The sequence below is a fragment of the Micropterus salmoides genome, unplaced genomic scaffold (assembly GCF_014851395.1).
Source record: "Micropterus salmoides isolate LMB-PRFRI ecotype aquatic unplaced genomic scaffold, ASM1485139v1 Ms_hic_scaffold_2973, whole genome shotgun sequence".
In the NCBI taxonomy this organism is placed as follows: Eukaryota; Metazoa; Chordata; class Actinopteri; order Centrarchiformes; family Centrarchidae; genus Micropterus; species Micropterus salmoides.
In genome coordinates this window covers 1-20,023 of record NW_024042232.1, presented here as the reverse complement: position 1 = coordinate 20,023, position 20,023 = coordinate 1, and the positions used below count along the sequence as shown (strand labels likewise).

The 20,023-nt window shown below is 44.1% G+C and overlaps 1 long non-coding RNA gene and 1 pseudogene across 1 annotated transcript; one reads left to right on the top strand and one right to left on the bottom strand.

Moving 5' to 3' along the window:
• Positions 1-589: 589 nt before the first annotated feature.
• LOC119882200 lies at positions 590-1,895 on the bottom strand. Its single transcript, XR_005440470.1, has 3 exons — positions 1,818-1,895; positions 892-954; positions 590-771 (listed from the first exon to the last, which is right to left on the bottom strand). It is a non-coding gene; the product is annotated as an uncharacterized LOC119882200 (long non-coding RNA).
• A 16,538-nt stretch (positions 1,896-18,433) lies between these two features.
• LOC119882199 lies at positions 18,434-19,953 on the top strand (annotated as a pseudogene).
• Positions 19,954-20,023: the final 70 nt, after the last annotated feature.

The following is a 20,023-nucleotide window of genomic DNA, read 5'->3' as shown; positions in this document are numbered from 1 at the left end:
TGCTACACTGACTTGTAATAGGGTGAATGGAGTTTCTGTCATTTCCACTCTGGGCTCCTATTCGCTAGATATGTAACATTGGAATCCATGCAAGACATTTATCATCACAACAGCGTAGTGATTTGTAACACCACCACGCAGAGCCGGCCCTAGACCTTCAGGGACCCTAATAAAATTTAGTTGGAGGCCCCTCTGACTGTCGGGCGTTGTCACTACACAGAAACGTCTCTTGTTTTTAAATAAGACCTGAAGAATCTTTCTTATATTCTTAAACCTGCCATGTTTGTTTAGCACAAAAACACAAAAGCAAATTTCTTAAACCTGTTTGACAATAAAGCTGATTCTGATGAAAAACAATAACTAGATTATACTCTATATTATTATATCTACAATGTTTGATGTCAAACTGGAAACATACGATACCACCAGTGCTACTGAGCTTAATGGCAGTGCAACACCCAATAGACACTGATGAACTTAGTTCTGGATAAAATGACTGATAAAGTGATTATGACCAAAGCTTAAATCGTTATTGACAACCAGACAATCGATTAAGAGACAAAAACTACAAAACAGTTGATAGCATCACTTTTCTCAACCAGAAAATACTTTTACTGTCTGAGTGTCTTTTTGGAAAAGTCCTGGTAAGTAACTGGTCATTAAGGACTGATGGCCAGTCAGCTGGATCCTCTGGAGGAGTAGAAATTAGAGAGCCAGGTGTGGTAGTAAGCACGATGGTACTGCTCTCCACTTCAGTAGGCCGAGGTAGACCTATGAGGGAGATTAACAAATAAAAAATAAGCAAAAAATAAGTAATTTTAGCAAGTTGACATGTTCATACACTTCATGTTCCTAGAGGTGAATAATTGTTGATGTACGCCTAAAACTTACCAGCACTGTCAGCTTCTTGGATGAAACCAATGATGGAGGTAGAGGTGGAGGCTGATGGACCTGCTATGAAATAATAAAAAAATATATAAATAAATTGACTGAACTGAAATGACTGACTTGTGTTTTTAGAGGTGATAGATCTTATAATTCAAGACAATCTGCCAGAGTTTGATTCTGTCTCCTTTTAAAAAGTGACTTTAGATAAGATGTCTTTTCAACACTGGCAGCTTTGGAGGAGGCTCCATAATGTCTCTCAACAATCAGTCCTTTAAAACAGCTACTGTTTTAAGTACTCCCTACAAGACAGATTTGATATATAATGAAAGAACAGGGCATCTCTGTAAGTTTAACTAAAACACATAACCTACCAGCAGAGTCAGCTTCTTAGGTGATATGACCTGTTGAAACCTGACCCATCTGGTTTTGTTCAGGTAAATGCTTTATAACTTTAGATTTGAACAGCTCAGCTCCAGAGATAGTTAGATAGAAAAAAGATAGGCTAATGGCTTAAATTGGAGAAGACCCATGTCCTAATAACACTATTAATCTAATCAACTGACTTTAACAATGCAAGTTAATCCTATACTATGGTATAATATTAATACTATACTATATTTATGCAGTTAGCATGTTAGCAAGCTATAGCGTTAGCATTGTTAAAAGATAGGCTAATGGCTTAAATTGGAGAAGACCCATGTCCTAATAACACTATTAATCTAATCAACTGATTTTAACAATGCAAGTTAATCCTATACTATGGTATAATATTAATACTATACTGTATTTATGCAGTTAGCATGTTAGCAAGCTATAGCGTTAGCATTGTTAATACCAGCGCGGCTAACTAAGACTAATGTAAGACCTTTAGTGCAGATTATCTAAAAAACAGGCATAGGAAATGGAGCTTGTGGCCTTAACTTACGTACCTTTATCTTCTTGCCTCCTCTCTTCTGTTGTCTTTTTACATGTCCAGACAAATATGATCTTCTCTTGTCAGACGTCAAGCGAGTGATGTCGGTGATGTCACAGGGTCAGTCAAGGTTAGGAGTCACAGGTCACAGCTGATTTTCCAAAGTAAATTAAATAAACACTATGCTTATTATGGTGCGTAATAAAAGAGCTTTCTTTCATTTTATTTTTATTATTTTACGTTTCTTTTGTCAGTGATTTTCTTCCACCACTAGCAAGCAGTGACTGTAGGGGGCCCTCTGCTGGCCACGGGGCCCTAGGGCAACATAACTGAGCTCAGCAGCCTCTAAGGACAGAAGAGGATGCTGTCCGAGGAAGTTAAGAAGAAAAAAAGAAAGTGACCTACCAAGCAAAAGGCTAGCGCTTTGTGAAATAAAAGGCTGCAAGACACAGAAATGGCAGTCTTTCTGTGTAGACAGTTGGACTAGTAAGTAATATTGCTTTGTCTCATGATGATGCACTTACTTGATGTTTGGCTGTGTTAGCAAAGTTGGTAACTTGCTAGTTTCTGATCATAATGTAATCATAACAAATGCTAGTGGACAGTTTAGTTATGACAGCCAGGAATTACACTCTGAAACAGTAGGGGCGCCAAATCCCCCCCCCCAAAAAACCCATGTTACATTATGTTGCTTTTTTTGAGATAAAATAGCTGATTTTTGAGAAAATAGCACAATACACTGTATTACACACAGTGCAAAGTATATGCTGTGAAAAATTAACGAAAGATGAAATCCAAGTATTGTATAAGTCAGGCTTCTCTAAGTCTAAGTCTTTTTTATTAGTTTTTTCTTAGCAGGCTCAGCACACACATACCGATGCTCAAGCAGGAACACACACACACAGAGGGTGAGCCCTTATTTTACAATAATGCTATAGCACTGTGGCGTTGACAGTTGTTGCTAATCCAAAGAAAAGAACATCTGAGCTATGAGGTCAAGATGTTTTGGAATTTCTGTCATTCTAACCGTCGTTGTTTGTGGAGTACATGTGTCAGTGCTGAGATATTTACAGGGGGGCTCAAGCAAAAACAAAAGACACTAAGCATGCAGAAATAGTTCAGGAGAGTGGGTGCATTATTATTATAAGTGGGATCACTTCTGTATGTCATTGTTATGTTAATATTATATATCATACATGAGCAGCAGAGCAAAGGGTCACTTGATTCAGATATTCTATCTTTTTATAAATAGGCTGTATAAAGTGGGTCTTGGCATTTCCTCACGTAGAACGCAATTATGTTGATAATTATTTTATAAGATAAATTTGGAGAAAGGGCCACACATTAATGGTAACAATGAAGTGAAAGTATTTATAGAGTTTTTGGTAAAGCCAACCCAACCACCTGTTCTTCTAACTATTTACTGGGATAGACCACCATGTATGTGAGAGTGTTTGTGTGTGTGTGTGTGAGAGAGAGATAGAGAGAAAATGAGGCGAACAGAAGATCACTGAAACATAACACCACAGTATTCAAAGTATATCCAACAATGGTGACTAGTATATAGTTTAGTTTAATAAGCATATGTAGACCATGGCAAAACGATTAACCACCATTAATATTATGTGTTACTTGATAACCCTATCACAACAGCTACAGATTTGCGCGAAATACACAATGGCTCTTTTTATTTTATTTATTTGATGTCATATTTCATAAAAAAATCATTTATTTTAGTGATGTTACCGTTAATATAAAACACTGCTGGAAACCCTGGAGTAAAAATAGAGGCATCATAGGTAATATAAAGGTTAAAAATGGAAGGGATGAACCAGTGCTTTAACTGTTTTTTTCGTAACTCCTGCTGAGAGCTGCCACCAAATCCATGCTCATTATACGTAAGTAATCAATGATCATGTTTATTAATCTTCAGCCCCAAGGAATGGGAGGTCACTATGGACAGGCCGCATAATCAGCTTAAATCAATGTACTCATACTAATTGGGTTTGGAGCCAATGGAAGGGTAAGCTTTCCCCAGAAAGGGCAGGGGTGAGGTCACCCATCTGTAGAGAAATTGAAATGATGACCTTCACATGAACCTCTCCTGACCACTGAGAAAGTGGGGCTGATTCCCTAGATTTACACTGAGGGATGTATTATGTAAAGCAGGACACAGTGAAGTAAATCCATCAAATGTGGTCGGTAGTGTTGGTATGGAATCATCTGGTCAATACTGAGCGCTAGGCAAAAGCCGTAGGCACCAAATGTGGGCATGATATCAATCAATCTAACCGTTAAACTTTATATTTTCAAACATTGAAAGTTGCAACACAGTACAATACGTAGCCCTTTGTTGCATGTCATTCCCTCTCTCTCTCCCCTAAATTTCCTGTCTCTCACATCACTTAACATTTTTCATCCAGTTAATTCACACGTTTAAAATAATAACATTTGGCCAAGATCCACCTAATTTTAACAATACCACTTTCAATCATGCTTTCAATAGACCTTTTTTCACAGCCAACATTTTGGCTGGTCATAGCAAGAGCACAGGGGCTTTTGCATTTTCTGATTTATTACGTGCTGTAAATGATTTCATGTAATGCCCCTGATCACATTTTTGAACTACTGTTTCCTTACCAACCTGTACACTGCCTGTCATTTGTGACTAAAACAGACTGAACTTTTTCTGTCAGGGCTTCTTGGGAATACCAGGAATAACGTGCCAGACTCAATTCTGAAAGGGTCTTTTATTGAAAGTTTTTGGTGCAATTTTGTACTTCAATACTTTTTGAGGTACAAAAATCGGGGGTCCCAATATCATCAAAAGAAAACACAGTGTAGAAAAAGCTTTTTTTCTGATCTCTCAACAGTAACATGAATATTAGTTGTCATTCAGTTTGTATATTATATTTATATATTTATTGTCTGTGACAGACTTTTGTCTCAAACGTATTGCAGTAATATCATATTCTAGGAATGGTTATTCCCAGCATCACAGGAACCTGTAAATTACTTGATAGCTGTTATGGCCATGCAAAAGGGAAGGGAAAAAGAACAGGGAATTTGGAATTTTAAAAATAAAAGGCAAAAAAAATCAAATCAAGTATAATAAATCAAACTGTTATATTATACAATATTTATTCCCAGGTCCCGAGCTAAATTGAGCATCACTTTTTTCCCCATTCATTGTATTGTAAGGCAAGCCAATCAATCACTGAGTACTTGCAGGGATTTGTCTTGTAAGACTGTTGTGTCGCAGTGCTATATGCAATAATTGATATAAAGGAGCAGGTTAGGAGGAATAGGGAGCTAATTACTCAACGTTAGAGAGTGCAGGGCCCTTTGTTTGTGAGACAACACATGCTAATATTCCTCAAGAGAATTAGAATGAGTTCTCTTTATACTGTGGCAAAGCTTCATGAAGTACAATCACGTTAACACATGGACACATAACATTGAATACCAGTCAAAGTTGTCACTCTAACCAACAAAGCAAGACTTTGCCATTAGATGAGACGTTATTTTTACCAACCAATTTTGATTTTATGTCACAATTGACAGTTACAGCAGATCCCCTATTGCATGTGCCTTTAATTTTAGGGAAGAAAAAACACTCACCTGAATTTCAGTTAAATTTTGTGTTTTACTAACCTGGTTCCAGACCTCTGAATCTCTGGCCACATCTCAGATCTTTAGCCATTCACATACAGCAAGCTAGTGTTTAATGCATCACACCCATATTTGCCTCAAGAAATATACAGTCTTGCAACATCCTAACCTATTCCACTGATTTGTAAATTAGATTCTAGTTTATTTCTTATATCTGTCATCTGTAGTCATGTGTACATAAAAAGGATTTTATGATTGAATACCCTACTTGATTATAATGTAACGCTCTTCCCCAACCAACTAGAGTCATGTAGTTACTCTTAAGGATTTATTCCTATTTTCCTGCTTCTCAATGTCATAAATCATGTACTGACTGGGCTATGCTAGCAGCATATACGCAACCAGGGTTGGGAGGATTACTTTAAAACTGTAATCCGGTACAATTGTTAAAAAATGTAATCAATAACATAATGCAAGTACCAAAAAATAAAAGTAATGTGAACTGATTACTTTTAGTTACTTTTGGATTACTTCAATGCCAAATAGGCAAATGAAGACAAAAGTAGTATCAATGAAGCGTTTTCTGCTCAGAGTTTTTTTTTTAGAGAAATATACAATAACTAAATCTCCTATTCTCCAAATCCATTGTCAGGAGTTATGCTAGAACCCAGATGCAGACACAGAAACAAAGCAGCAGTTAAACAGTTTATTGACTGAGGCAGGGTGAGCAAACTAGGCAAGGTGAGGTGGCAGGGAGTCTCTTTCCAAGTAGTGGAGCGTGAGGGCTGGCTGGTGTGGCTGGAAAGTTTGGATCTCGGCTTTGAGGTACTTGGAACTGGCAGGCAGGCAGGCAGGCAGAGCAGGTGATCTGGAGACAGGCAGAGAGTTAGTAAAAGCAAAGTGGGTGCTAGATTAACAGGCTTAAGGCTAGATGCTAAGGTAAGACCTTCGGTACATGACTTAACAATCCAGCAGGGAACGGAAGTCTGGTCTCTCCTTAAGAAGTAGGGATGGCTGATGAGGAACAGGTGCATCATTACCAGCAGGTGCAGCAAGTGCCAACTCAGGAAATCAGACATGCCCAGGTTTAAAAAAATCAGTCCCAAACTCAGGTGAGAGATGCAGGGTTCATGACATCCCTATTTAAATGTTTTATATGATATGCTTTGCACTATGTCACCAGTATGGCAATATCTGGCATCAATGACAAAAAAAATTTGTTTTGTAGGTATTCTTGATATTTAAGTTTGTCATTTGGAAAACCACTCTGTCCAATGAAAAGATTTCTCAATACTATACAAAAGCACAACTTTTTTCACTCATTTCATTGAAATTGGATATTTGATGGAGAAATATTAGAAATATGGAGAAAATACATTCTAGTTTTCTCTCTGATGTCTCCTGGTTGCTCTTCCTCAACTCAGTTATTCACAGAGTTTCCTGATGGACAGATAGCTTTACTTGTTACAGTAGTTAACAGTTAACTAGCTGCTGTTGTTAGCTCAGTTAGCAGTGCAACCACTGGTCTAATTAGCTTACTCTGCCAGTCTATACCAAAGACTGTATAAAGGTGTTTAAGTTAGATGGGGTGCGGTGCCTGAACCCTGCTCAGCAGCCTCCCAGTGAACAGGGCATGAACAGGACCAACAGGGACGCGGTTCTATTAGTTTACTCAGCCCCGGGGTGACAAGAGCTAAACCCAGCAAGAAAACCACCTCAGTCTCGGAGGCTGTGCTCGGTCCCGGTCCAGCTGCCGTGTTTACGCACTGAGAGATGAACCAGTCTGCACAGAGCAGAGAGTAGTGTTGTGTCGTTCAAAGAACGTTTCGTTCATAAGACCTAATCGTGTGTATGACTCGGGAGGAACGGGTTGTCTCAGTGAGTCTTGGACACAGCAGCTGCATGGGCTCCGTCAGCACAGGAAGCAGAATTGATTAGTTCACGACTCTCAACTGTGGGTCTCCAGGTCTGAGTCGTTCATTTGTCTCGTGACAGCTCCTTTTGTGGAGCAGGAATGAACCACTCGTTCAACGCTCACATGGGTCCTCCTCAGTCTTTCGTTCATTCGGCAGGCTGAGTTACTGCCAGCGCCGGAGAATGAGCGGCAGGTCAGCTGTCAGGTAACAGTCACTGGACTGATTATATAGCTATTTTGTTAATTATGTGACATTTTATAAAGCGTACCGTTATTTCAGCGCAGTGATGTTGTGCTAAGTTATAGTTTTAACACAGCTGTACCATAACTTTAGTCCAGCTAGTGTTTAACATTACAGCTAACAGCTGATGAGAGTTGTTGTGGGTCCACTTCAGAGCCCTGACACGGTTCTACCGGGAGCTGAATTACCTCAGAGGTCGTCTCTCCTCTCCAAAACAAACGGACCCGGTCATTAAAACATTAAAACACAGCCACGTAGCAACATTAGCGTTCGCCCTGTAAACAGCTAACAGCTGATCCAGGTCCGCCAGAGAACGCAACGTAACTTTCCTTTTTATTTACCAACGGAGCCCTGCTGTTGTTTCACAGCTCTTGGCTGGTGAACAACCTGCAGTGTTTGAGAGCGATGCACTCATGTGCGTTTCTCTGTCTGCAGGATCAGAACCTGATGTGGCCCATTCTGCTTCAAGAACTGCCAAACTGCTGCGTTTATATGTGTTTATTTCTTTGTTCCTCTCTCTGTGCTGTAGTTCTTTAAGAACTTGGTGGCTTGATCCAGATTATTATTAAATTGGTTGAATTTTAATGAGTGTGTTTATTCATATAGTGTATTAAGGTTATTACTTCAATACATTTACTGCAAATCTGATATTAATATTTTACTCATGGATAGGGAAGTTAGGCTACTGTACGAATGAGCACTTTAGAGATAATGATAGTAATATAAGCTTTTATATGGCTGGTCTGGTTGTATACTCGGGAAAGATTGTGAAAATGGAAGGATTTAGCCGGAGTAGTGGCGATTACATATTGACAGCATATTTCTGTGGTTTTTACATGGTTTGAATTTGGTTGTGGGCCCAGGGGGGTGTGTATAATGATAAATACAGTAATCAAGAGGTGAATTTGTGCATTATACTTTGTCAAATAAAGCAAGCCAGGCAGCCTTCGTGTTTTTTTTTTTTAAACCTGTCCTGCCCAGCAGCCTGGTATAGAGTATAATGACCTGGATACCATATTGTGCCAGACAGATTTTACTTTAACAAGAGAGTATTAAAATACTCCTTTGTCTGTTTTATTATTTATTTAATTATGTATTGATTTGTCACCGGGCCGGACAGGGGGGCAGACACGGGGATGGGGGGGCACAAACAGACAGCACAGAGAAAGGACAACACCTGCAAGAGAAGGGGGAAAGGGGATGGAGGGTGGGGACAACAGGGAAAAGCTGTGGGAAACACCAATTGCAGAAAGCAACGAAACCTGCAAGAGAACAGAGAGGGGGGCTTGGGGAGGAGAAAAACAACAACAAACAAACACAAACAAAAAAAAACAATAAAAATAATAATAATAGTAAAAGAAAACCAGCCGAACAGCAGCAATAAACAGCTGACATATTAATGACATATTAAGACAACTAAGAGAACAATGAAAACAAGAAACAGTCACACACACTAAATAAGCAACACAACACAGCCACGAGAGCTGGAATAATAATTAATTTAAATAAGTAACTGAAAGAAAGGCATCAGGAATAATTCTACCAGGGACAACCTAAGTTTGTTTGTGTCTGTGTGTGTCTGTGTGCGTGTGGGTGAATGTGTCTGTATGTGTGTGTATGTACATGTGTGTGCGCATAAGCCTGTTAAAGAATGTAGTTGTTAGAGAGAGTGGGACGCCACGACTGTAACAGGCAGGCAAGAACCCCAGTAGCCAATAGGGGTGGAAGAAAGAAAAAGAATAAATCAAATCAAAAAAAAACAAAGACTCCCAGATGCACCGCGATGCAAACGCAGAAGACCCCGACCCAAATGCCAGTTGACAACGTAATGCCGACGGAACGCAAAAGAGGAAGAGCAGCGCCCGGACCGACCGCGTCGCAGACACAACATAGACCAGTGGCCTCCCCATCCAGCACCCCACCGCCGCGCAGCAAACAACCACAATGCCCAAATGCCACGCAATCATCAACACCAATGCACAAGTGACGAGCCCAACGCGCACACTGCGCGAGCACGGCGACACCCATGCCCAGCAGCCCCCCGCGAATCCCGCGTGCGAGGTCGGGCAAATGAGAGAGAGCAAACGGAACAACACGACAGCGAAAGCCAGCGGAGAGAGACACCAGCAGCAAGCCCAGCCCGGCAGCAAACGCGCCGCACAGGTCACCGTGCACCCGCCAATAAAAGTCCACCGTCCCCCCAACTGCCGGAAAAAACTAAGGCCGCCGGCGCCAGCCGACATCCCCCATGCCCAGCGCGCCCCCGGCCGCCATGCAACACCAGCCAAACCAGCAACGAGGCAAAATCAACTAGCTCAGCTGCATGCCACCAACAACCCACCCATCCATCAAGGGCCGAGAACTCCAGGCACAAACCCAGAACAAACCGGAGCACAGCCCTGCCCCGCACCCACACTGCACATCCCGAAAACTAACTATATACCTCAGTATCCAGAGGGGTCCAACAACTGGCCGACAGAGAAATGGGCAAGCACGGATCCGAGGCCAACGAAGCAAAACAGGAACGCAAACAGGTCCCTCCAAGCCAACGAGGAGATGCCTCCCCCGGACTCCAACGCACAAACTAAACGCCCAGCAGCCATCCAGAGACCCTGCCCAGGGAAAAAGTATAATACATCAAGATGCATCGATAATCGTCCCACAATCCCACCGCAGACCCCCACCCCCAGAAGCCAGGACACCCTGCGACCCCCCAAAGCGCAAAGGACCCCAGACCGCATGTCCAGGGGGAAGCTGTACCCCGCCCCAAGGAAGAACAGCAGAAAGCCGTGCCGGGAAGCTCGCTACCGCCAGGGAGCGATAACGCGGGAGAACCAGGCCAACGGTCCCCCAGCCCAGCCAGAGGCATCCCTCCCTACAGTGCAGCCAGTGACAGCAGCCCCCGAGGCCGATTCATCCCCGGACAGGGGCCCAGCCCCCCCAGTCAAGCACCCCCAAGGAGGAGCACCAAAACCTACCCCGACAGCACCGGTCATGCGCCCCAGAGACTCCCGAATGCCCCCACCGTGAGAGAGCTGGCAGGGGGAAGCAGCGGGAGCCTCACCTCTGCCGAAGAGGGCCCAGGCGAGGAGAGGAGACAACGGGCCCCCAGGCCCAGGGACACACCACCCGCCCAGAAATGAGCAAAGGCCACAAGCCCGAGTCCGCAGAACCCTAGGCCAAGGGCGGGCCCCCACGCCAGGGGAGCCCCGACCCCCCCAGCCCACCCCAGATCAGGCAAGGCCGCCACCAACCCCACAGCACCCCCAACGCCCGGGGCTCCAGGGGTAGGACACGAGGCCAATGAGAATCTCTCCCACTCCTTCAACCCCTCTGCCTGCCTCTGTAAATGTATTGTTTTGTGTTGGATGCATGTCATGGATTGTGAAGTGTTGTATGGTGGAGTGAAGATAAGGTGTGTGGTAACTAAGGTGCAACTAAAATTGGAGGGTAGTTGTGACACAGGCACCCCACAACTGTCAGGTAGTGGAGCCTCCCATCGTGCCCCTCCCACCCCCAAGCCCTCTGTGTCTAATGTGTAATTAAAATTGAGGGCAGGCAGTGAGGGAGGAAGAAGTGCGAGGCCGCAATAAAGCAGCCCCACCCCCCAAACGCCCTGCAGGCTGCCCGTCCCCCAGGATCCTAAGGGTGTATGTTGTGAGACATGACCAAAGGGGAAAGGTGAAGGAGGTCATAGGGAGGCTAGAAGACCAGATTCCTGACTGGCCCCATCATTTATTCAGTCCCGTCCCCCACCCCCTAAGCAGGAGGACGCCAGGTCCCTCCAGCCCAGGGCTTATAGCAAGAGCCCCTCTAGCACCGGTAGCACCCCAGAGTCAGTGACAACCCCGCCCATCCCCAGGACGGGCCCAGGGGGCCCAGCCCCCCCAGCGCGCAGACCCGCCCCAGACCCAGAGGCTCCAAAGCCCCGTGCCCCAGACCCCCACACACTCCAGAGGCAGGTCAGTGCAGCCCCAACCCAAAGTCCAACAATCCCCCGTCCTCGCCGGGGCCCCTCCGGCAGCCCCACTGCTAACCCCTCACCTCACCGCTCCCCACAATCAGCAGCACTCCGAGCACCACCAGCCCCAAGGGAGCAGGTCCGGGGCAGCAAGGACCCCACCCAAGGACAGAACGGCCCAACAGCCCAGATCCGAAGGTCGGCCCACCCAGGAGGCAATGCCACAGGCCAGGTCAGGCCAGAAGACCCCCACCCCCGCTCCCTTCCCTCCCTAGCAGCGAAGCATCCCACACACAAACCCCACCGTCCCCAAAGAAAAGAGACAGCAATCACCCCGCGACAGCAGCAACAGCCCCTCAGCCCTAGGGAGTCAGCAGATGCAAATAGCCCCTAGGACTCAACACGACCACACTCCAGAGGGCCGCGACGCGACTGCAAGCAACCATCGACACACCCAAAGCACAATCCCTCCATACACAGGATCCCGGCACAACCACCAAGCATCCAGTCCGGGCACTAAAATCCAGAGGAGACACCCCCCAACCAGCTCAAAAAGGACCAGCCCGCACCCCCAACCCACCCCGTCAACCCCTTCTTCCCGGTCCCCCACCCCTCCAACAACCAGTCGCCAGACCCCTCAGAGAACCGAAATGCAATTATCAGGATGCACAGCATGCACACAGGACAGAGCCGCACACCAGCCCAGTCCCGGCCCGCACCCGATGCCCCCAACCCCGACAAGCACGCAAGCCAATAATGACCTACAGATGAGCCAATCAACACTACCCCGCTACCAATCTAACTAGCGGCACACAACAGCCAAGTAATGCGCTGCGCAGGAGAGATGCCAGCCGGCGCAAACCGCCCCATCCCCCCGCAGCCAGAGAGACCACAGACCCCACCCACGGCTACACCGTGACCCACGCCGCACGTTCACCACCAGACCGAAACCCACCACAAGCATCCCCCCACCAACCTCCACCGCCATGCCCGCCGCCCGCCCCTCCCCCCAACCCGGACCCACACACAGGACACACAGGGAGGCAGCCAAGCACCGAGCGCCACCACATCCGCACAGCGCGCGAGTCAAAATCACCACCCGCGCACCGATACCAACAACCTCGTGACACCTAAGCAGAGTGGCTACCCACCCCGCAGCAGCGGCACGCCGAATACAGGGCAAACACCGGTCCCCCCGTCAAGCCCGCGCCCTAGGCAACCCGAGCGCCGCATCACGCCCCCCGCCAACACCAAGCCTTCGTGTTTGAGAACGGTGCTGTTTTTTAATCGCCCACTAGAGGGCTGCAGCGCTGCAATAACCAGCCTATATAATAATGAACGAAATTACTCAAAAAAGATTAGTTCATTTTAATGAACAAGATTAGAATGAACGAGTCTGTCAAAAGACTCGAACTTGCCATCACTAGCAGAGAGCCTGCGTGGGCGTAACACACATTCGGTGCTACTGGCAACTGTAAATGCCAATCAATGTCTGCGACACGCCCCTCCCTAGCTTTGTGTTTTACAGGAATACGTATATATACCATAGACTGTATATAAAAAACATATATGGAGGCAAACAGCACTGCTTTTCTGTTTCATGGAAACTTTATGCTTAAAGTAATCCCTGTGAGTAATCCAGATTTTCAAAATGTACCTGTAATCTGATTACGTCTTTATTTTCTGTACTGTAAGGGAATACAGTTCAATTTTTTTGTATCCTGACTTCTTAACGCAAGAAAATGATGGATTGAAAATACTTTTAAGATTAAATTAATGCTGTTAATGATAGCTATGATAGTTGAGGAGAAATGGTATCTTTTGTTAAACAGACAGGCATGGTGATGAATCATTTGATTAAGTACAAAGCATTTGAAATGTACCTAAAACTATTCTGTGCAGTCAGTGTGTTAAAGATTTATTAAACATTAGTTAGTCCCACATTTAAAAAAAAATCAATTACATTGAAGTTGCTAGTGTTCAGGTTCCTTTTTTCAGTATAGCTAGCCAGATATTGGCTGCTTGCGAACACATGGCAATCATGTTGTATGATTACTACATTGCACATCATTATGATTGATCAAATCTATGTAAATTGGTCATTCTGCAAACGCTTTGAGTGCAGTAGCTTAAATAAATAACTAAGCACAAAAACCTTCATTTAAATATGCGTTGTATTCATGTTGCAATAAGTTTGCATGTGAACAATTTTTTTCAGACAAATATGATATGAACAGTGAGCATCAAGTCACTTGTCAGGAGCACACAGTTTAACAGGCAGGCAGCTGGGGCATCATTAGAGCAAGCAGTGCACAACGAATGTTGCAGATGGTCTCTGTTCTTGTCAGGGTGGATCTGGCACAAGAGCTGAAGTGAGAAAGGCTTGAGAGAGAAGATTTTTCCCTAGCAAATCAGGATGAGAGGGTAAGACCAGGGCAGCACCATGGTCAAAGGTTATGTTTTTATAAATCACACATTCTCTTTCTCTCTGTTTCAGTCTATCACCCCTTGCTTTTTATTGTAGCACTGAAGAACCTTTTTTCAAACCCTCGTTTCATCAGGATATGTCTCTGCCCTAAGATGCACAAGAACTAGACGAGAAGAATCATGTTTGCCCAAAAGTCATACCTGAGAGGCCCAGGTGTGCCTCTGGTCAGCCTGACTGCCCCTCTGCTAGCTCTGTTGTGACCCTAATGAACCATAAAGCTAAATGTAACCCTAAACCTTCTTCCTTTGCCCCTGCCAATCAGGGGAGTCTGTGCAGTGTAGTAAACCACGAAGCCAGCATCCATTACAAGATATTATGCTCATGATGTATATCCCTGTGTTGGCTTTTCATTTCATCACTCTTAATTTTAACATAATTCAATATATTTAAACCTAGCAAAGTTAAAGTAAGAGTACTACTTAAATATTCACTCAAGTAAAGGTGTACACTGGAAAATACTGAGCCTATCCTTGTTTTTATTTATTACAGGGGGATCAAACATGTCATGTATAGCCACCGTCAGCAAATCCTGTTAACTGACACACACACACACACACACACAAACACAAAGGTCAGGGGATAAACCCCCCTCTGTTTTTTTTCTGTCACTCACATATCAGGTTCAATGTCAACGGTTTCACTGCAGTGAAAGAAAGACAGACTAGTTTGTTGGTGATATAGCCGATGAGTACAGTTATTTAAAAAGTATGTGTGTATTTATGACATAATGTGGATTAATATGTCATACAATTCTTTATTTCATACAGACACAGATACATCACAGATCTTAGAGCTTGTGTCTTTTCTTATACAACTCTCTGTGTTTCCATTCCCTGTCAGTGGACATTGTTTTGAGATCACCTTTTTTGTACCAGCCTCACAGACAGCTGCTTACTTTGTTCATAGCATTTACCCTCCTGACGCTATAGTTCTTTTAAGCATTTGTTAGAGCATTACATTGTGCAGAGATAAAAGTGAAAGGGCATGCCACTGAGGAGAAGCTGTTGTTGTAGCTGGCTGTTTTTCATGGCAGAGATGAGCTTCAATGGAGAGATTCACATTGCTGAAGGCCATAAACTGGAGGACTTGAACTTAATTCCACTCAGATACGGAAAAACCCTTTACGTGATATATATTAGCAGTAAAGTAGTCAGTGAACTCAGAAATATTGGTGTTGTTTCACACTAAAATACTTAATAGGTACCTGGACAAGGTAACAGGACAAGTATGTGAGTACTGGGGACGAAGAGACCATGTTATATGGATACGGGGGTAACAACTCTGAAAATTGTTTTCAATACTGTTACTGGGCATAAAACAGGAAAAATAGGGATAGCATGGTGAAGGTAACAGTGAACATATTTTCCTGTGAAGTATTTACTCTTTTGTATCAGTGCTGAAACTCTATAAAGCGTGCTCACTCTGTAGTTTTAAGATAATGCCTCTCTTTCGCTATAGCTAGCTGAAAAGTGTAGGGAAGTAATGATGTGAGGGCTTTTGTAAGAAATGACAGATGACGTAGGACCTCCTGCTTCATGGTGTTGAGTACATTCACGTACACCAAAAGAGCCTGCAATTCTCAAACTCTCTCAGTTGATATTGTCTGACTCAGAAACTGTCCAGGCCCTGTGCCTCTGGGCCTATGTGAGGAACAGAGTAACCGAAACAGCCCTGTCAGCTTCTTACTCTCGCATGTCCTGCTGTGATTTCCATAACACTCCAGGTCAGTGAAGACTTCGGAACAACTGTACTATGATTTTAAAGTGCTTCAGAGTGAACTCACAAGTCACTGAAATTTTATTTACAGCAGAAAGAGTAGATCATTCTCTTTATTGGACCCTCTGCAGCTTGCACTTGCAAAGGCTAACTGAGACGAAGGAATGAGAGGGGTAGGCCACACTGTCTTCTGAGAACTGGAGAATATCTACAGATGCTTCTTAGAAAAAACACAGAAATGTAGCATTTATACTTCGTGGTAGTTAGTACTTGTTTTTACTGTAAATAATGGATAAGGTGGATTCAGAAGCGAAACCTAGTTAAATGTAATGTACTCAAATAATCTGAACCCAATTATACCACGGTCACTTGCCTTGGTTGAAAGACTCCTTGAACTTTCTCTGAGAGGAACACTTTACACTTTGAGAAAAACATCATTAGTACTATTAGTTGTCTTTTTCTTAGTGGTACACATACACCTTTAAATTTCCCTCTGCTCTCTAACCAATAAATAAGTTGTTTTTATGTGGTCTTAACCAAAAGTCTTTCAGGATTTGACCTGAAGAGTCTTTGAACTTTCTTTGATGTCGTTTGCAGTGAACACATCAATACTGTGGAGGAAGATGGTGATGAGATTGGAGCCTTTCCTTGCGAGTCACCTTGTGACTGTCAAAAGTCATGAAACATAAATGGGTACGACAACTAACCTACATCTATGGTCTCTTAGCTATGAAGAAGGTTACACTCGTATTTACAGAGGTTCTTTCCACTGCTGAGAATCAAAAGATTACATTTGAAAAACTAACAGCAACATGTTTTTGGCAGAATCAATGTCCGATGATTCAGGATAATCCACAGACTTTGCTGTCACACAGTTCACTATTATGTAGGCTACCAAATTTTTATTTATTTTTATCAGAAAATTCTGCTAATTCGAAAATTCTGAAAAATCCCCCTCATCATCTGCAGATTTTGGGTGCACTGTCAAATACTTTGTGGTTGCCGGTTTAAAAATGTGATGAAATGGAAAATGTGCATACAGTACAAATATGATATTCAATATCATTGCGGGCCCACAGTTTGACCGATCTGAACACTGCTTTACCTTCAGTGCTAATGCTCTTTGCGCTGCCTCCACCACACACACATATACAGACACATACATATACAGACATATGTATACAGAGTAAACATCATGTAATGTAATTACAGCAATCTGCTCAAAATCCAGCTGAGAAGAAAAAAACAAGGAGTCCTCGAAATAGTTGTTGCAAATGTATTTAAATACAAAGGACACAACACAGAAAATTATACTCCCTTCACATACTTTTTATAGGATAATTTTGCAGAAAACTGGGACTCTATCTGTCAATATGCTCACTGCCTATCTAAACTCGTGCCTCTTATTAGATTTCAACCATAAATAATTGATGACTTTGCACCTCCCTCATCCCCCTCAACCTCTCTCTTTTGTCTCACCCTCTCAGTCAGCTGTGGCGAAGGACACTCAAGGCTGAACAATGTGATTTTGATGTACATTTTTGTGTGTTTGTGTAAACCATGAAACAGAGAGCAGCAGAGACCAAAGGACAGGGAGCGTCTTGGTTTGATTCCAGGAGGCAGGGACTGATGGATAGATGGAGAGGTAAGAGAAGGAAAAATGGAATGAGAGGCAGAGAGAGACTTTCATACAACAACAAAGTGTACAGTAAAGCACAATAAAGAGAATTACATTAACATGATGAACATAATAACAATACGAGTAGGTTTAGATTAGATTAGATGAAACATTATGATTGGCTTGCAGACATTGGGTCACAATGCAAGATAGACGGACATTAGACAAATGGTGTATGTTAGAAACAAAACATACACATTTCTTTAATGTAGAGAAAAACATCTTTAAAAAGATGGGATTTGCTCAAGCATTGGCAACATGTTGGCTTTTACAGCAACAGGTTTGCAGGTTAACAGATGTTCACAGCTCTTCATAGTCAGTGAGAGCCTTCACAGGACCAGACTCACTCAGAAATTATGCAAGTGAGATGCTTATCTTCTCACATCATCCAGTATGCAGATAGAAGAACATTAATACAGAATTAATTAAATGTGCATTGTTAGCTGTTGACATATTTCATGAATTTCAAAACAAAGTAAGCACTTAATTTATTCCTTCTAGTGATGCCTCTGCCAAGTTGAACTGTTGGTGTAATAAGATTACATTGTATCTGACAAAAGGAAAACAGAAGAATTTAATTTAAATAAAAATATAAAGTGCAAGGTACAACATAAGAATAATGTTCTTTAAAGGGGCTCTATGTAGTTTTATATTGAAATTAGTCACTTTGTTATTGTGAATGGGTTGTAATGGAGTTAAGTAAACTGAGGTTCAGGAACAGGACAACGCCTCCCTCATCCCCCTCACTGATTAAACCACCCGTGTCCCATCACACACACCTGCGAATCCAATCACCACCACATACATAAGATTGCCCCCTCGCAGTGTGGACAAACGAGGCAGGCCCATGCTCTTCCAGGGTGGCCGCATGGTGTGCAATAACTTCAACGACTTGGGTTGCATCATGTCAGGCTGCCGTTTTCACACTTGCTCCTTCTGCGGTGGCGCACATGCTTGTCACTGCTGCGCTCACAACCCCACCAGCCCAGTCTATGACTAAGGCAATTTCTGAAAACAGCCATAAATATCCCCGCCCTCGACCTCACATTGGCAAACCACCCTGACCGCCAGTTTGTGAACTTCCTCATCAACGGTTTCACTTGCGGTTTCCACCCAGGCATCGAGGTTTTTCCCGACCATTCCTTCTCTTGCCACAACTTCCAGTCTGCCTTAGCCGAACATTGTGGACGAGCTCCTAGCCAAGGAGGTGTCAGATGGGTTCATGATCGGACCTCTCACCAATTCTCCATTCCCTGTCCACCGCATTAGCCTTATCGGCATTGCGAGCCGCAAGTACTCCTGCAAAAAGAGACTCATCTTAGGTCTATCTTCCCACCACGGCGCCTCCACACCTAGCATCAACAGCTTAATACCCAGCCAGGATTTTTCCATCCACTACGCCACCACACGCTCAGGCTATCAACCTCATTCGCCTCGCCGGCCCCCGATGCATGATTAGCCAAGGCCGACATAAACAGCGCCTTCAAGATCTTGCCCATACACCCTGATTTCTGGCATTTGTTTCGCGTCTCCTGGAAAGGCTCCTTATACTTCTCCGTCCGTCTCACTTTTGGGTGCAAGAGCAGCCCCAAGATCTTCGACTCACTTTCCGAAGCTTTGTGTTCGATCTTGCTCAATAACCACAGACTCCCGTACGTCATCCATCTCTTGGACGACTTCCTCATAGTCTCGCCCTCCTCTCATTTCCCAGTGCACGGCGTTACCACACTGAAATCTGCCTTCCTCCAGTCCCCCTTTCCCCAGAGAAAACCACGGGACCCAGTACATCTCTCGAGTTCCTCGGCATCACCCTGGACTCCATATCCCTGCAAGCCACCTATCTCTGTTAATCTCCAACTACCTCCTCGCCACCAGATGCACGAAGCGCCAGCTCCTCTCACTTCTCGGTCACCTCAACTTCACTATTTGCATCATTCCACAGGGTTGTTCCTTCCTCTCCCACCTGCTTTAGGTAACTGCAGCAGTTCCTGCCCTTCACGGCTTTGTCACCATTGACGACGCTTGCAAAATGGAGCTCAGATTGTGGAGGGACTTCCTGTCGTCATGGAATGGCATCTCTTTCTTTTACAATGCCCACATCAACCACCCAGAGGACATCGGCCTCTACACGGATGCTGCTCCATCCACCGGGTTCGGTGGTTACGGCTCCCAGTAGTTTGTCTCAGAGTGGCCACCGGAGATATTTTCCCTCTCCCCCTCTTCAGCCCTCTTCGAACTGTACCCAATCGTCGTTGCGGGGGCACGAGTGGTCCCAAAAACTCATCCTCATACACTCCGACAACCAATCCACAGTCAACATTATAAACAAAGGGCGTTCCCAATCTCTCGACATCATGAAGTTCATCCGCAGGCTAACCTTGGTATCAGCCCAGCACCAATTCATCATCCGCACTGCCCACATCCCAGGCTCACAAAACTCCATAGCTGACTCTCTCTCTCGTTTCTCTCCGACTCCCATCCAACACCGGTCCCTCAGTTTTCAGCCACGATCTTCGACTGAATCCCCAGCTTCTCCACTTGGTCTCCGCTTCACGACTATCAATCATAAACAGCCTTGCCACCCAAAACACTCTCATCATACTATTCAGGA